This window comes from Equus przewalskii, unplaced genomic scaffold, assembly GCF_037783145.1.
Source record: "Equus przewalskii isolate Varuska unplaced genomic scaffold, EquPr2 ChrUn-13, whole genome shotgun sequence".
Lineage (NCBI taxonomy): Eukaryota > Metazoa > Chordata > Mammalia > Perissodactyla > Equidae > Equus > Equus przewalskii.
In genome coordinates, this window is record NW_027228750.1 from 9,516,746 (window position 1) to 9,533,502 (window position 16,757).

The following is a 16,757-nucleotide window of genomic DNA, read 5'->3' on the forward strand; positions in this document are numbered from 1 at the left end:
CGTGCCAATCCCTCCTTTTAGAGCTTAGCACATGGAGGAGGTGGGAAGATCAAGGTGGAGAACCTGGGGGTTCCAACAAACCACCTCAGAGGTCCATGGCCCACCACGCTGCCTGCATACCCAGGAGGTGGCTCCTGTGACAGGTCAGCAGTGGCACCCCTCTCCTCAGTATCATGGTGGCCCCTTGGTGCTGAGATCTGATTTCGCCATCCCAGACTTGCTTCTTGGTGCAGCCGTGCCCCGCCCTTGCCCACCAGCACCTTGTGACAGGGTTATGTCCACCCCCACCCACCCTTTCCTGCCCCCTCAACTGTGACCTTGAAGCAGACCAAGTTTACCTTTCATTCATCCATCCATTTATTCAATATGAATCTATCAAATGCTTTTTATGTGCCCACAGCCCCCTCCCTGTCACCCCTCACCTGCTTAGTAGCACCCACTGCCCCTCCTTCTCTGCCCTCTCTGCCTCTGTCAAAACCTGCTCTCAGGAAAGAGGCTGATAAATCCATTCACGCTGATAGTAGCTTAATGCGTTCTCTCCCAGGAATATTAACAATTTAACAGGGAACAAAGAGAAGAAGCTGAATGTTGGGATTCCAGCATCGACCAGGGGTGTCCCCAAGATGCCACAACATAGACTGTCTGTTCGACCGCCTACTCCCCAGCCTGGCTTTGTCCCTCAGGATGCCAATGTTGTGTCCTCTCTGCACCCGCCTCCATCCACACAGACACCCAACCCCCGCCCCCAGGCACAGAGCAGGCTCACAGCTGGGACCTCCCCACCTTAGCTCAGCCCCAGCTATCCAGAGCCCCCTGTGCCAGCACCAGCCATGCCTGCTCTCCAGGCACCCACCCGCCCTGCCCACCATCTGGGGGCCAGGCCCAGGGACTGAGGAAGGAGAAGGAGGAAAGAAGAGGTGAGAACCTTCCCATTCCCTTTATTCCCCCACAGTCTGGCCTACACCCCCTGCCAGGAGCCAAGATCCAACAGTATATTCAGCCTGCAGCTGCCACTGGTCATGTGAGCCCATTGCTAGGTTACAGGGACCCAAAAATAAATCCTTCCCAACCAGATTAGAAACTGGGGGCCTCGGATGAACCAGGCTCAAAAGAGTGGCAGGAACACCCACAGTGCATGTGCAGGCCAGGCCTGCTAGGAGGCCGGGGAGCCTTCCCCTGCTGCCACCCCCATCCCTCAGCTGGGGCTCAATGCTGGACCCCAAAGAAAAACTCCCAGAGAGCTCCTGGGTCCTTGGTAATGACATGATAAACAAGTCTGCAGGTGGAGTGGCCCTTCCTCACTAGCGGTCAGGGGCTGCCTGTTCTTCCCATCCAACCTCCCCACCAGTGCCCTGCCCCACCACCGTGCACCTGCAAAGCACCATTAACCATTTGCCCTGTGGCCTGAGGGGCAGTCTGTACCAACTGTCCTTTTCCAGACTCAGGAGGGGAGATCGAGCAGTGGGCACAGCACTGAGCACTTTCACATGAGTAGTTTCACAACCATCTTCTGAGTTAGTTTCAATAACTCCACTTACAGATGCAGAAACTGAGGCCCAGAGAGGTTAAATGACCTTCTCAGAGCCACACAGTTGAGCAGCTGGGATTCAAATTCCAGATCTTTATTTACTAAGTCAGGGGATGGGGCAAGGAAGAGGACAGAGAAGCACGGCAAAAGAAAGGGGGTCCCAAAAACCCTTTCCCTGGGGCCTGCTAACTGGGCACTTTACTTGCTCTGAATTGGGGGTGTTGTCTCCCCCTGCCACCCACCTCCACATCCTCCAAGCCAGGCCACAGCTTACCCAAGTCACACGCCTCCTTCTTCATGGCTTTGGACTCTGTCACCTGCTCTGGTCCAGCACCTGGGTGGGCTTATTCCTGGTGCTCAGGCCTGAGGGGGCTCATGTACCAGTCCCCATTGACCATCACCCCTCTGCTTCAGAACCTCGACGTGGAGTCAGAATAGCACAGCTGAACAGGTCATGGGAAGTCAGGTACTATTTTACAGATGAATAAGTTCAGAGAGGGGAAGTAACTTGCCCAAGACTACACAGCTAGAGGGAGAAGGAGACGTGACCAGAATCCATGCCTCCAGATTCCTACCCCTTTTTTTGCCTGCCACTAAGGATGCAGATAGTTGGGGTCCATCACGTCTGGCACTGGGGCCAACCTGTAATTTTCCCCGCACCTGGTGCCGTTCCTCAACCCACAGCATCTCCAAGGCTCTCCCGCTGACTGTTCTCTTCCGCAAAGTGCTCCTCCCCCCAGGAGAGGTCCTGAGGAGGCCCAGATTCCTCACTCCCCTCCCTGTAGAGGTCCTTGCCTCCCACTTCTGAAAACACTCCTTTAGTGTCCTGAAGCCTCGGAGCACCCCATTCCCACCTCCTTTGGCTCCCAGCAGCCCAAACTGCAGGCTCCACTTCACTCAATTCAAGACATGTTTACTGAGCACCCACTATATAGGCAAAGCTCTGTCTAGGGGGTGAGAGAGAGGGACACAAAGATGAAACAAATACAAAGCTTGCACTCTCGGTGCTTACAATCTAGGATAGAGATGAAGCAGGTTGTAAGCTTCAAAGGAGAGTCAAAGTTCTATGGAGATTCAAAGAAAAAGTAGAACCCGCTCCCTTAGGAAATCTTGGAAGGCTTCATGAAGGAAGTGTCATGGGTCTTAAAGGAGGGGTAGGATTTTAACTGGGAGTAATTGAAGGAGGAGAGTATTCCAGGCAGAAGGAGCAGGCCTGGCAAAAACATGGAGACAGGCAAGCTCACGGAATATCAGGGCACTGCAAGGAGAGAGGTACGTTGGCTGGACGGTGGAAGGGCTGGTAAGCCAGACTGAAAAGGCAGCACAGTAAAATGTTTGAGCAGGGAAAGGTAGGGCCACAGACGTGTCCATTTCCTGTCTTTTCGTGAGTCAGTCGATAAGTATTTACTGAACCCACAGGTGCCAGAGAGAGGGGTTGAACTCAAGGCTGGGAATGTCCCTTGTCGTTCAGGTCTAGAGGGAGGAGAAAAAACACATAGGTCTTCCAGGAGATAGTACCTGTGAACATACGACAGAGTGAGCTCAGGAAAGGGGAGGTCAGAGATGAAGTGAGGAGAGATCACATGACACTCATGCTTCCCAGGTGGGCTCTCAGAGCATCGGCCCAGGTCCCCGTGAGTGACCTGCATGTCCATTCTGTGGGGAGGAGGCAAAGGATGGAGTGGTAATTTGAGTGCCTGGAAATTCTCCCCTATAGATCCACGGTGTCCTAAGAAGCCGCCCAGCCTGATCTGCAGGGACACAGCACCTGGACCTCATAGCTGCTCACTCCAGCACGGGCCGCCCAGCTCGCTGCCGGGTTCCGGGGTCCTGGGCTCTGGCCTAAGCGCAAAGAGCTGGGCTGGATTTCCCAGCTGAGGGTCCACAGAGCTCTCCCAGCAGTGCCTGGTCTCTGACTCTTGGGGGCGCCCCTGCTCTACATCCTTGGGCAATCCTCCCTAAGCAACCAGTCCTCAGCCCCGCCAGCCCCACTGAGCACTGGGGCAGCCTGACACTTCCTTCTCCAGGCTGGGCACCACTGGACACCGCTGGGCACAGGGATACAGGCCCTGTGGCCTCTTTCCCAGACATTCTCCTTTCCTCCAAAGTCCTCTCCCTGCATTCCTGACCCATCTAAAAACAAGAGCTTCCCCCTCATTCAACTCTCACGCCCCTATGTCCAAGGAAGGGCCAGACTCCCACCCGCCCCCCCCACCACCGGCTCCTTAGGGATGGAGAGAGGGCTTGTGAGAGTCCCCTCAGAGCCCTCAGAGGGCGCGATGGTCAGCCCTCGCCCACATACCTGAGGAGCCTACTGGAGAATGCTGTGTGAAAACTCTGTCTCTCGGATGGGCTAGCTTGGAAGGGTAGCCACGGATGGTCTAAATCAGCCCTGCCCTGGGTCAGGGGTCCCTGGATGATGAGGAACCCCCTGGGTGGGAAAGAGGAAGACTGCTTCATTTCAGGGCCCCTAGGCGGCCCTGACAGCCAGCAGCCACAAGGGGACAGTGTGGGCCACAGAGCTGAGAAGAGTCTCCTGCAGTCTCCGGACAGTTCTTCCTTCCAAACCCCAGGGGCTTTGTCCCACTCCCTCCTCCCCCCTCCCCCACCCCCCCCCCCCCGGGGGGACTTGCTGTCCTTGGGCTACGACTTTTCCATCCTTTTGACCTCCTACAATCTTGGCTGGGAGGGCCAGGCAAGAGGGCCAAGGCTCCCAAGAGAAAATCCCTCCCACTCCTAGGAGGTGATTAGGAAGAGATGGGCCAGCTGGCATCCTGGAAACACAAAACGCGGAGTCCGGAGCTGCATCCGCATGACAGAGCAGTGCACTTGGTGCTCCTCTCTCAGCTTCTCCAAGCCCCAGCTTCAAATGAGGGGTTGGGCTAGGCTTGTAGACGCTCTCGAAGGTCCTCTACAGCTCTCGATTTTGAGTCTGAGTCAGCAGCTGCTGTCCTTGAGTGGCTTCTCCTGCAGGCCCTGACAGCTTGAGAGATTCAGGGTGGTAGGCAGGGGGTGGGTGCAGGAAATAGCAGTGGGCTCTCTGCTGTCCACAAACCAGGTCATTCCTCTGGGAATCACAGTCAGGAAGAAATTCAGTCCTAGGATTGGGAAGGGGCCCAGGAAGTGATGACCAGGGTCAGCTGGGCCCCAGAAAGGCTCCTCTAAGGGGCTCCATCTGATTGGTTTGTGTGCGACTGCGTGAATGGTAGCAGGGCTGGAGGCTGGCTGAAGAATGTCCCCTCCCATGCCCAGGCTGCCCCAAAGGCCTCAGGGCCAGATCAGGCTGCCGTGAAGTGGAGGCTAAGAAAAACCTAGACCCCCTCCCCTCAACCTTTTCACTCCAGCCTCCCCAACAGTCGCCTTCTCTTCTTCTCCCCGCATTACTCTGACTCCTGCTTCCAGCTCCCACACTCTCCCCCCAGGAAGCAGAGCCCACAGCCTCGATTCTAGGGGACGGTCCCTGCCTGGCCTTTTTATCTCTGGACTTGCTGCCCACCCCCATGCCTCTAGACCAGCTCTGTTTCCTGTGCCTCTTTGACCCAGGGCATTCTCTCCTGGCTCCTGTAATTTCACACCAGGCATGTGGACACACTCTGGCCAGCACCTCAGCTTCCCTGATGGGGCATCTGATCCAGCACCTGGGGCCTGATCCCACCCAGCTTAGGGCGTGTCCTGCTTCTTGTATCCCATTTCCTTTCTTTGATGGCCCCATTTCTCATTTTTTTGTCTCTTATTTGGTTCCCCTCCTTTGATCTCTCTCATCTGCTCTCCTATCCTGTTCTCAGAACTCTCCAAGTCTCAAGCCTCTTTGCCATGGGCCTCTGCTCCCCTGCCTGGTTCTTTGCCTCAGTGTACACCTTTCTCTTTCCATCTCTCTCTCCACCCTCACTTCCTCCTCTGCAGTGAGCACATTGAGAATCTGATCCATCCCTCCCTGGACTGAGGGTATAAATAGCAGAGGGAGGCTGGGCTAGGAGCCAAACTTGCTACCAGCCTCTCCTTTGCAGCCCTGGGCTTGGGCATCTGGGACAGTGGTGGGGAGGGTCCTGGGCAGGGTCTCAGGAGCAGGGAGTTGAAGGGTTGGGATTGAAGGTCACCGTACAGAGTGACAGACACAGGCAGAGCAAGCTGGGGGTGCGGAGCTTCCCATGCAGGCCACATTCTCCCCACTAGCCCATCCGCCCCCACCTAAGATGGTAATGGGCTCCCTACTTCTGCTGCTAGAGGAGCTCTGGGTCAGAAGACTCCCCAGGGCCACTCGATGGCCCTGCCCCCTCCTCGGGGCGCAGATGCATGGGCCCAGGTGGCTGCCAGCAGACAGCAGCTGGGGACTGGAGTGGAAGTGGTGCCCTCAGGAAACAGGCTGCACTCTTACCCCAGCCAGCTCCCCGGCCTAATTAGAGACCAGAACGGGCATTGATCGTCCCTGAGCTCATTATGTCACAGCTGGGGAACAGCTGGCCAGTTTTTTCCAGGCCATTAGCTGCGCCATGAGGTGGAGAGAGGGAGGGGGCGCGGGAGCAGGATCAATACCCCGTCTGTCTGTGGGGGAAGTGGCCTCGCATCTGCCTCCTTTGGCACCCTAGGCTGGGCTTCTCTCTGGGGCTGCATGCGGGCTGAGCTCCTTGGAGTTCACATACAGAAGCTCAGCTCTTTTCAGCCTGGAGCCTGGAGGGGTGGACTCTGACTCAGGACTTCTGGGCTGACCCTGACCAGGCCCGCAGGGACCCTCTGAGTCTTCTCTCTCGGGATTAGAAGGCAGGAAAGAGGTTCAGGTTACCCGTGTTGGTCTCAGAGGAGACCTTGAAAGTTCAGCTCCTCCCCACGCCCACAGCAAGATGACACCTAAGGCAGCTGTTTCTGCTGGCCCCAGGCCCACCTCTCTGTGCCCCTGGGCTCAGCCAGGTCTGGTTTCCCTTGGAGTGGGGAGACGGTAGGGGATGCTCTGACCCCTGGGGAATGACGGGTGGTGGAAGGAGGGAGGGAAGAGACGATCTCACTCTCTTTCTCCCTCTCCCTGGTCCAGGAAGCAGGTCAGCTGGGCAGGAGGAAAACTGTCCACACAGCCTGACCCCAGGAGGCCCACTGTCAGAGGGGAGTTCAGCCTTATTTCATGAACTGACTTTCTACTATGGAGTTATAACAGATCAAGGCTGGAGGAGACCCTCAAAATATCCAGAGCCACGCTCTCATTTTACAGCAGGAGAAAGCAAGCTCTATATGCCTTAAGCTCTAACCTGCCCAGCTGACTGCTGTCAAGGGCTTCCTTTAGTTCTCTCTGTTCCTCTCCTGTTTGCTACTATAGCCCCGAGGTCTCCCGGGCACATGTCCTCAGGTCGCTGGTGAAAGCTTCACTCACCGGTAGAATTGTGGGGACTGCTGGGCACCCCTTCCTCCTGCCTCCACTCCCATCACCCCTCAGCACCACCATGGGAAACAGCACCAATTGCTGGAAGTGCTGTTGGGTCCAGCTGCGGGGTTCCTGGGCCATTTCCCTACCCTGCTGATAGAGGCCAGGCTCTGCACAGTGCCTTCTACTCCCCAAAAGCCCCACTGTAGCCTCCGTTTCCAGACTCAGCAGTGAATAGAGCACAGGAGTCAGAAGGCCTAAATTCCAGACCCGAGTTCCTCCCACGCCCAGCTCCAGGTCTGAAGAGCTGGAAGACTGATACAACTAGAGGGACACAGAGGGCAGAAGGGCCCTTACCATTGATGCCCCACGTTACAGGTGAGGAACCTGTCCCAGTGAGGAGAACTGATTTGCTCAAGGATACCTAGCTGGTTAGGGGCACACCGAGACCAGGTTCGCCAGGTGGTCAGTGTTGGTTTCATTCCCTTACAGGGCCGTGGCTCTAAGTTCCAAAGGCCACTGATTAAGCTCTAGTGGATCACCCTTGACCCATCAGAAAGTCCCAACAGGCCCGACAAACCGATCCCCAACAAACCCAGAGTGCACTTCTTTCTCAGGGCTCTCAAAACACAGAGGGGACCAGGGGCTGATCAGAATGCACACTGCTCACACCACTGCTGCCAGAAGTAGCCCTTTCTGCCAAGAGCCTCGTCAGGTCCGGAGCAGCTGCTACCCAAGGGATTGCGCAGAGACCGGCTGTGCTCTGTTATGTCTGACGCTGATTTGTCTGTCTGGGTCCAAGAGGTTCTTAGGGCGGGGGGAGCCTAATGATAACCTGGCATTGCTGGGACTTCCTCCGGCGTGATTCACAGCAATGGAGTGAATTAGAAGAAATCAAGTATTGCTCCTTCTGCCGGTGTTGTGAGGAAAGAAATGTCTACGTGGACTCGAAGATGACACAGCAACTGGCCTAGGAATCAGAGAGAGCATGTAAATGAGTTGCTGGGGCCAGCTTCCTGAGGCCACTGGCAGGATAGCTTCATATTCATTTTCTTCTCTCTTGGCTCCAGAACAGGGAGGGACAGCCTTAAGCGGCAGGGGCTAAGATGCTGAACCCCTGTGGTTCTAGCCAGAACGTGTGAGGGAAGGGGGTGGCCAGACATCCTGGAGAGGGGACCCTAGCATGGGGTGCTTCCTGGTGGGGATCACTGTGGCAGAAGAGCTCTAAGAAGCCAAGAGCACAGGAAATAGTGCCCCCGAGGCAGGAAAAGGAGTGAAGGAGGTGCCAACAGCAGAACATCTGTGGAGAGGAGGGCCATAGTTGAAGTCCTGCTGGGTGTCCCGGCAGTGCCATTTCATAGCTCTGTGGACTGCGGCACATCCCGGCCTCTCAGACTGTTAGACTTTCCTGATCTGTGAAAAGATGCAGAGAGCAAGATTTGCCTCACAGGTTGCTGTCACTCTAAAGGTCACAGGAGGGAATGTCAGCGAGAGGCTTTGGAAAGTGTACAAACAAGGACGATGATTTTTATTACCCCACAATGCCGTCTACCAGTTCATCTGTAGCGTGTGGCATTAGGACCCTGATTTCTAAGTTGTCAGAGAATGATTTGGTATCATAACATTGTAGATACAAGTATTTTTGTCAGGAGTGACAGAAGCAAAGGGGCTTTCCTTCTAGAAGGGAGTACCCAGGCCCCACTAGCAGATGTTTATGAATCTATAACAGCATTCGGCAGTCCCCACAGGGTCTCTCTGCTCACAGAGAAGGTGCCTAAAATCAAGGCTTCCAGGATGTAAGTGCATGCACACACAGGGACACAGACACACACACCTGGCGCTCGCCAATGGCTTTGCTGTCAATTGTCCCCCTTCCTAGGTGCTGGGCCTCTTCACTTCTCAGTCCATCAAGGGAGTAATCTCTCTGAGAATAACAATGTTGCGATGGTAACTGGATGAAGAACTGAAAGAGATGTCAAGACTGAAGGAGCTGCATTCATTAGTTGTTTTCTGGGAGAAAGAAGATACTACTAATGATTTATATTTGGTATCATGTTTTATGACCTACAAAGGACTGTCACATATATTATTATTTAAGCCACACGGCACTCTTAGGAGACACAAACTATTATCTGAGGCTCAGAGAGGTGAAGTGTCTTTTTCCAGATCATCCAACTGATAGGTGACAAGATCAGGACCCAGTCAAGGTCATTTATTCCGAATCCTGTCTGCTTTCTATGACACTTTACTGCTTCTCACCTCTTGTTAACTTCCAGCTCTCACCAAGCCGCGCTCCTACCTGAGTCCAAAAGCACAGACGTGCTGTATGCTATACAGTCGATGATCTTTTTTAACTTTTTATTTTGAAATAATTTCAAATTTACAGAGAAGTTGCAACTAGGGTATGAAGAACTTTGTACGCCTTTCACCAAGTTCCTCAATTTGTTTTATGTTTCAATTTTACCACATTGCACAAATTTCCTCCCATACCCCCCACCCGCATCCTGTATGTTCATATGTATGTAATTTCTGATCCATTTGAAGATGATGCCCCATTAACTCTGAACACCTGAGGATGTACTTCCTAAAAGCAAAGACATTCTCCTACATAACCACAGTATAACACCACAATCAGGAAACTAACATTGATACAAACTACCATCTAATCCAAAAACCCCATTCAAATTTCACTGATTGTCCTAACGACATTGTTTATAGGCCCAGGATCCAGTCCAGGATTGTGTGCTGCATTTAGTTGTTTTGTCTTTTTAGTCTCCTTCAATCTGCAACAGTCCCTCAGTCTTTCCTTATCTTTCATAGTTTTGAAGAACACAGTCCAGTTACTTTGTAGGATATCCCTTGTGTTGGATTTGGCTGATGTTCCTTACAAGTGGATTCAGGTTATGCATCTTTGTCAGGAATGCGAGAGAAGTGGGACCGTGTTCTCAGTTCATCCCCACGAGAGGCACATGGGGTCGATTGCCCTCTTTCAGGGATGTTAACTTTTATCACTCAGTTAAGAAGATGCAGCCAAGTTTCTCCACTGTAAAATCAGTTAGTAAGTATTGTATACTCATCAATGAGTAAGTATTTGTGGGGAGACCCTTTGTTTCTCATCAAACTTTCACCCACAAGTTTTAGCACCTGTCGATGATTCTTGCCTAAATCATTTATTACTATGATAGGTGCCAAATGGAAATTTTCTAATTTCATCATTTTTTCTGTATTTATCAATTGGCATTCTAATGTAAGATAGTGCCTTCCCTTCTCCCCATTTATTTATTATATCTGTAGTAACTGATCCATTCCTATTTTATTCAATGAGTTACAATCTAATACTAAAATTATTTATTTTTATGCCTAAATTGTCCCAGACTTGGCCTGTGGGTGACCCTTCCAGCTATATGATGTATCCTTTTGACACTTTCCCATCATTCTTTGAGCACTCCCTTACTTTACAGCACAAGATGCTCTAGGCTCATCTAGTAATTCCTAGGCTGAGGAGTCCTGGTTCTTTTTAGTGGAAATTGGTAGTATTTAGAAGCCAAGATCTGGATGTTTGGTGTGCTGACTGCTATTGGGGCATCATTTTTTCTAGGACCTGTCAGTAGAAAGAGCTAGAAATATATGTACACACATACACACAGACAGACACATCTACATCTATTTATCTATATTAAAAACATGAATTCAAACTAGTTACCCTAATTCTGATCTAATACCACAGGGTTTATTCCCTTTCCATAAATTTAACTCCTTTCATTAACCATGAGAAATATGGCTCCCATTTTCCTCAATACATTATCTATTTTCTCAGTTCTTCTGCTTGCAATCACTCTTCTAACCATACAGGCCACCTTCTCTGCTCCACACTGACCAAACACACTGGTGGGCTGGCCAAATTCTAGCCTAAACTCCTGTGCTGTGCTGGCTGAATCCTCCATCAAGATCAAAAGGAAAGGGGAGAGGGAGGTCACATTCTATAGTTTTTTAAAGGATTGGATTTATTGAAGTTTGCCTTCATCGCACATTGAAATCAATTCCACAGTCATTCAGATACTTGTCACATAACCCAAAGATGTCTGTTTCAATAACAGAGCACTTTTAATGTTTCTAATAAAGTAATAGAGCCAGTATTTATGAAATTATTTCTACATTAATCTGAAAAACAGATTGTAATATGTGTGCATATATTCATTCATTCTGTTTTTGTTTTTTTGGTTTTTTATGAGGAAGATTAGCCCTGAGCTAAGATTCGCTGCCAATCCTCTTTTTGCGGAGGAAGACTGGCCGTGAGCCAACATCCATGCCCACCTTCCTCAACTTTCTATGTGGGACACCTACCACAGCATGGCTTGCCAAGCAATGCCATGTTCGCACCCGGGATCTGAACCGGCGAACCCCGGGCCACCGAAGTGGAACGTGCACACTTAACCACTGCGCCACCGGGCCAGCCCCTCATTCTGCATTTTTAAAGCTTTCTCATAAACTCTTTTCCTACTTTATATTCATGCTAACTTTGGGGAGATGACAAAGTAGAAATCCTTTGCCCTACTGATAAATTCAGAAACAAAATTTCAAAGAAGGTATGTCAGAGACCTGTTGTTTACCAAACCATTTTCCCTTTACCTCCAGGGTGCACAGCTTGACTACATTTCCCAGCCTCCCCTGCAGTCAGGTGTGGTCATATGACTGAGTTCTGGCCACTGGAATGTGGGCAGAATTGATGAACACCTATTACAGACCTGGCCCATAAAACCTGCCACACAATTCTGCATGCTCCCTGTCTCTTCCTCTATCTGCTGACTGAATACAGAGGACCCAGTAAAGGATTTCAAAGCCTGTAGCAGTTACAGAGCCCCAAGATGGACAGTGCTGGGTCCTGAATCACCCCGTGGAAGGCCATCAACCAAACATCTGCATTAAACTGTTATGTGAGTGAGATGTCAGCTACTATTGTGATGAGCCACTGAGACTTGGGGGTTATCAGTCACATCAGTTAGCGCATCCTAACTAATACAGAAAGTAAATGAATTGCCCAAGTTTACCCTTTAGAAGTCATGGAGCATAATGTTAAATGTGACCTTCTGATCCCTTCCTGAGGGCTCTTCCCATCAGATCAGACCAAGCAGCATGCTTTTAGTACCTCGGGACACCGTACCCCTATCTTTCAGAATCTTTCACCATGCTAAAAGTGACATTTTCCTCCTTTGCCCAAGTATAACACTAGCCCTCCCCCCTCACTTTTCTCCCTTCCCTTTTCCAAAGGGGACCATGACCCAGGTTTTCTCTTTCATGGGTTCATCTTCATCAGGTGAAAACACCTGACCTCTGGCAGAGGGAGACTTACCCACCCTGTAGAGGTGAAAGGAGACAGCCCTTAAATTTCCCACAAGTGGACTCTGTGATTTCTGTGGAGGTGGTGACAGGACCTGTAGTCTGGGGATGTGCCAAAATGCCTGGGGGGCAAGTTGATTTCTTCCACTGAACACACTTGGCCAGCAGCAGTGACTGGCACCTCCACGTCCTGCCTTTTTGTAGGCTGATAACTACTGGTTCAGCAAGTTAGCACAGTCCAAGCTGCTAGAAATTTGAGTCTTCCCAAAGAGGATGTTCCTCACCTTGCTCCCTCCAAGCAAGACAAGTTTTCAAGACTAGGAGAGTCAGAGAAGTCAGGTAAGGTGGGAGGGGAACAATGCAAGTATCTGAGGAAAAGGAAAACTCAGCCTGGAGATGTGGACACGACAGGCATCGGGAATTTTCCTAACATCACAGTCTAAATTTCAGAGTTAAGGTCGCGAAGTCCGATTTCCAGAGTTAGGCAAAGCCCCAACGTTTGCCTAACCTTCATTTCATAGGGAAATGTCTAACCCTCATTTCACAGAGAGGGAATCGAGGACCAGAGTGATTAAGAAGCATGTCCAAGGCCACAGACGTAGCCAGGGGTAGGACCAGAACCCAGACCTCTCAAGTCCCAGACCAGTGCTCTCTGCGCTTTTCTACTCTGCTTGCAGGTCTGATGGGAACCACTCAGCTCAATTGGAGTAGCAGATGTAATTAGGATACTAAGTACTGGAGAGTGTGTTCCCTGAGGACCCATCTCTCCATGACCTTGGCCAACCCCCAAGCCTCCCTGAAAGTCTTTCCCTGCTTCTGCAAGGAGCCAGCTCCCATCACCCACTAAGATCTGACACAAACGGCCTGTCCGGGATGAGTCTGTCAATTCCAAGGTGAAGCAGGCGTGGGAACATCTCCACTTAGAACTCCAGGGCGTCTGGGAAGGGAAAGTGTCTCCAGACTGGAAAGGCATGGAAATTTCCTTGAACCCAGAAGCATGCTTGGAATAGTATCAACTGCCGCATCGCCACTCCAGCCCGGCCTTGTTAGGGAGGCAAGCCACAATCAGGAGATAATTAGCTTGCTGTTATTTATTCCCCGTGCTAATCAGCAGCCCACTGCTTGCACAGTCGAGAGGGCTCCCGCCCCCAGAGCTGTGGGGGTTCTCGGGGACCTTTAGTTACCAGCCAGGAAACAAGTAGCAGAAGACAAAGGGCTGGGGAGAGGAAGAGAGGCAGGAGACCCGACTACAGGACCAGGTGCTGCAGGCTTCTGCCCAACGCACCAATCCCTGGGGAGAGGTGGCTTGGGTATCGCCAGGAGCCCCGGGCAGCGCTGCATTCCTCTTCGTTTTGTTCTTGGGTTTGAGCTCTGGTCGATAAAGGGCGGCTGGCATTCAGCTCCCTGTTCTGCCTCACTGCAGTCAAATTGCCTTTTTCCAAGCCGACTTTCAAAAAAAAGATGACATTTATCAAAGCCTGCTGAGTGGTGACCTTGGTGGGAGGGAGAGAGGGCGGGTGTACTGTCTGTGGAAGCAGGCAAAGAAAATGAGGAAAACCTGGAGGGATGGAAATGCTTTTAAACCTCAAAGTTGTTGCAATAATCATGGAGAGATGGCTCTGGGTTTGAGGACATGCTCAGCTGCACACTTTCCTGCCCACTTCCTCATCCTCACCACCAGTCTCACTGGTAGTCCCTGCCTTCCAGCCCAAAGAGCAGACTGAAGATACTCCATTCAAGTAACGGTCTCCGGGAAAGGTTCAGACCTGTGGCTTGATAACTTTGTGAAATGTAGATCCTTAGGATAAGTAGCAGTTCCAGAATTTCTATATAGGACAGGCTAAGAGGCTGCCATTTGGTTGGAAGATGGAGAGTGAGGGGAGCCAGAAGACTTGTCCTGAAGCTGTGTTTGCAGAGCAAGTACTTGGGTTTTTTTTTTTTTTAACATATATTGGACGTCTGTTTGGAGTGGTGTGGATAAAGCCCTCCTGAGCCATTTCTTGGCCCCACCACTGCACAGGATACCAGAGTTGGAAGAGAACTTATGGATCATGTGGTCAACCTCTGGCCCTACACAGGATTCCTCCACACATTTGCTCCCTTCTCTTCTCTGGCCTCCTAAGCCCTTTACACATGGACTCTTATATCACCTGTCACCATGCCTCAGTTTCCTCCACCAAACCATGGCACTTGAGAACAAGGACAGTTTCTTACGTGTCTACCTTTGTATTTCACTTTTCTACTCCTACACACTCACAGAATTTCTTGCTATATGTGAATGGAGATGTGTATGACAGAATGAATAAACAAACAAATGAAGAGACATCTGTGCAAAGTAGTCATCCAGTCCCCCTGCTTGAATGCTTCCTGTAATCAGGAGTTCATTACCTCAAGATGGAAAGGTCCATTATTGGACAGTTGAAATGTCAGAAGATGTTTCTGTAGGTGGAATGGAAATCTGCTTCTCCGACAATTCTATCCAGTAGAACAGGTCTTCCCTTTAGAGGCTCAGAAGAACAGAAGTCCTCAATCCAGGATTCCATGGATAAGCCTTAAGAGATCCCTGCCCCCAAGAAGTGTGTCTGCCCATGTGCCTAGGAAGACGGAATCCATTGGTTTCACAAAGCAGTCTGTATTACCAAGTTTTAGAGCCACACTTCATTTGTTTACTCCCTCTTCCTCCTGAAAATGCATACTAGACAAACCAAGATGCCTCAAAATGTTTACTTTTGTAGATCTTTCTCTCCTTATTTTTCCAAAGAAAGCAGATCCCCAAGTTGTTATGTATCTTGAACAAAACTAACTCTGCTACTCTAACCATAGATGATTGGATGGGATTAATTCACATGCTGAAGTTAGCTACATATAGGTGGGGCACACAGGAGGCCAGAGGATAGGGTTTGATAGGAGTTCTGCTCAAAAGGGTGCTCCATATTGCATGGTAGCAATTTGACTCATTCAAAGCCTCTTATTGGGGAAGTAAACATCCGACTGTACCCACAGTGGATAACTTTTAGTGGTGGGTAACTTTCAGGTTGAAGCCTCTTTCTGCCATTTCAACCACTGTTTCAATTCTCCAAGTCTTGGAAGCACTGGGACCACAGTGACTACAGCTAATAAGGCAACTTCCCAGCTACATTAAACCTCTGTGGGATCCTGCAATAAACCTCTCTTCCTGAAACCTATTAGGTATGACTCTTCTTTGCAGTTCCAAAGATTCTGACTAATACACAACGCTTCAGCTTTCAGAAGTTGTTATTATGACTTCCTCCCAAAGTAAAAGGTCCTCATTGCGAAGTCATCCCTCATACATGAGCTACCAAAGTATTCACATACCTTTTCAGTCCACAAAAATCCTACAGTGGTGCTTCTCAAATTTGGCGGAACAAAGAATCACTTGGCTTCACCTTAAATACAGACTCCCAAGCCCCCATCTCCAGAGGTTCTAAGCAAGTCTGGGGCGGGCCTTGAAATCCTCTTTCCAAACAAGTTCCTTGGAGATTCTGATGTAGGCATTCTGAGGCCCACACAAGGAGAACTCCGGCCTAAAGGATAGAGTTTCACGACTGCCCTGATTAACAAAATGCTTCCCAGACTCCTCCCATGAAGATTCTGATTCAGTGGAGCAGGACTTTGGAATTTGCACTTTAATAGGGCAGGTATCCTAACCTCCATTTTATATGGGAGAAAATTGAGGCCCAGAGTAACTCACCCACTGTCATACAGCTAGTTGATGACAGGGGTGAGACTAGGATCCAGCTCTCTTGACTCTCAGTCCAAGGCTCTTTCTACTGGGCCACAAAGGCCATACCACCTACATAGAGTCCTGCACATAACAGGCAATTGGTAGATGTTTGTTAAATTGAATAGAATCCCATACTTACTTTCTAGGTCCTAAAGGGAAGAAACTATTTCTAAAGCATATTTACATCCCACTCCACCCAGCCTCACCCCAAGGCATATAACATGGTGGTCTGCCCCAGGGGTTCAACAGATGTTTGTGAGAGAATGCACTGTGATATGATTAGTGGACTGTGTACAGCTCCATCAACTACCTCTGGCTGTGCTCCAGACTGTAAAGGAGCTATCCAGAACTGAACTTGATACTCCAGCTATGGTCTGACCCAAACCGAGTACAGCAGGAGCTCCTTTGCCCATGGTTTTAAAGGAACTGCCTGTTCTGAGGAGCTGGACCTTGCCCTTCCTATTGGTCTGGTGTGTGCCCTCATGGAACAAATAGGAACTGACTGACCCTGGGCCCTCCTTGCTCTTTCAGCCTCTACTGTGGCTTCCTCATCCAAGCCTCCCATTCGTCAACACTTAGAACTCTTCTACGCCCACAACCTGGGCCTGGAACCCCTGGAGAGCGTAGGCCAAAGATCACAGCTCCCGCAGTTCTGTGGGCCTCACTGTCCCTGGAAATGTTATGGTGCATTGAAAAGACCCCTGAAGAGCCCACTCCTAACTCCCCGCACTGATAGAGTGCCTATTGCATGTTAGAGACTCAGTTAGGTACATAAACTCATTAAATCAGCACAATAC

The 16,757-nt window shown here is 50.5% G+C and overlaps 1 long non-coding RNA gene across 1 annotated transcript; it reads right to left on the reverse strand.

Moving 5' to 3' along the window:
- Positions 1 to 1,606: 1,606 nt before the first annotated feature.
- LOC139081655 (uncharacterized) lies at positions 1,607 to 4,976 on the reverse strand. The gene is made up of 2 exons (XR_011536824.1): positions 3,831 to 4,976; positions 1,607 to 3,001 (listed from the first exon to the last, which is right to left on the reverse strand). It is a non-coding gene; the product is annotated as an uncharacterized lncRNA (long non-coding RNA).
- Positions 4,977 to 16,757: the final 11,781 nt, after the last annotated feature.